This window comes from Rhinopithecus bieti, unplaced genomic scaffold (genome assembly GCF_001698545.2).
Source record: "Rhinopithecus bieti isolate Rb0 unplaced genomic scaffold, ASM169854v2 scaffold_35865, whole genome shotgun sequence".
Taxonomy (NCBI): Eukaryota; Metazoa; Chordata; class Mammalia; order Primates; family Cercopithecidae; genus Rhinopithecus; species Rhinopithecus bieti.
The window spans coordinates 44,851-46,136 of NW_016814950.1; positions in this window are offsets into that span (position 1 = coordinate 44,851).

A 1,286-nucleotide genomic window follows, 5' to 3' on the forward strand; every position below is an offset into this window, starting at 1 on the left:
ACCTCTGCCTCCTGGGTTCAAGCGATTCTCCTGCCTCAGTTTCCCAAATAGCTGAGATTACAGGCTGGCGCCACCATGCCCAGCTAATTTTTTTGTATTTTTAATAGAGACGGGGTTTCACCATGTTGGCCAGGCTGGTCTCAAACTCCTGACCTAAAGTGATCCGTCTACCTTGGTCTCCCAAAGTGCTGGGATTACAGGTGTGAGCCACCGAGATTGGCCTGTTTTTCTTTTCTTCTTTTTTTTTTTTTTGAGACGGAGTCTCGCTCTGCCGCCCAGGCTGGAGTGCAGTGGCCAGATCTCAGCTCACTGCAAGCTCCGCCTCCCGGGTTCACGCCATTCTCCTGCCTCAGCCTCCCGAGTAGCTGGGACTACAGGCGCCCGCCACGTCGCCCGGCTAGTTTTTTGTATTTTAGTAGAGACGGGGTTTCACCATGTTAGCCAGGATGGTCTCGATCTCCTGACCTCGTGATCCGCCCGTCTCGGCCTCCCAAAGTGCTGGGATTACAGGCTTGAGCCACCGCGCCCGGCCTCTTTTCTTCTTTTTTTAGAGATGAAGTCTCACTTTGTCGCCCAGGCTGGAGTGCAATGGCGTAATCATAGCTCACTGTAGCCTCGTACTCCTGGGCTCAAGGAATCCTCCCACCTTAGCCTCCTGAATAGCTGGGACTATAGGCACACCTGGCTAATTTTTGTATTATTAGTATTGTTATTTGTAGCAATGGGGTCTCGATATGTTGCCCAGGCTGGTCTTGAACTCCTGGCCTGAAGTCACCCTCCAGTGTCAGCCTCTTAAAGTACTGGGATTACGGACGTGAGCCACCACCACTGAGATTACAAGAATGAACCATGGTGCCCAGCCCTGTCTCATTTCTTTCTCCATGACATCAGACTTCTTCCAAGGTCTTGCAAGGGGGTGGACGTGGGGGCAGCTGAGAGGGGGGAATCACCTGCATCGCTCTTCCCTTCCCTACTCCCAGAGGAAGCTCTGGCCACAGGATAGTGTTGATGTGACAAACAGCATTTATTCCAGACTCCAGTGTCCACAGATGATGGGGTGGGGTGGAGGTAGGGCGGGGCAGGAGCGGGACCAGGGGCGGGGTGCGGGGGGATCCAGTGTCAGACTCTGCAGCAAGACGTCAGGTGGGAGGACCAGCAAGGGAGGCGGGAGGTAAAAATAGCCCCGGCCAGCCGACCCTCGGAGCCTTGTCCCAGGCCTGGCCCTGGGCTTGGGTCCAGGAGCTATTCTGGGGCCTGGGAGAGTCACATTCCCTGGAGGAAGGCCA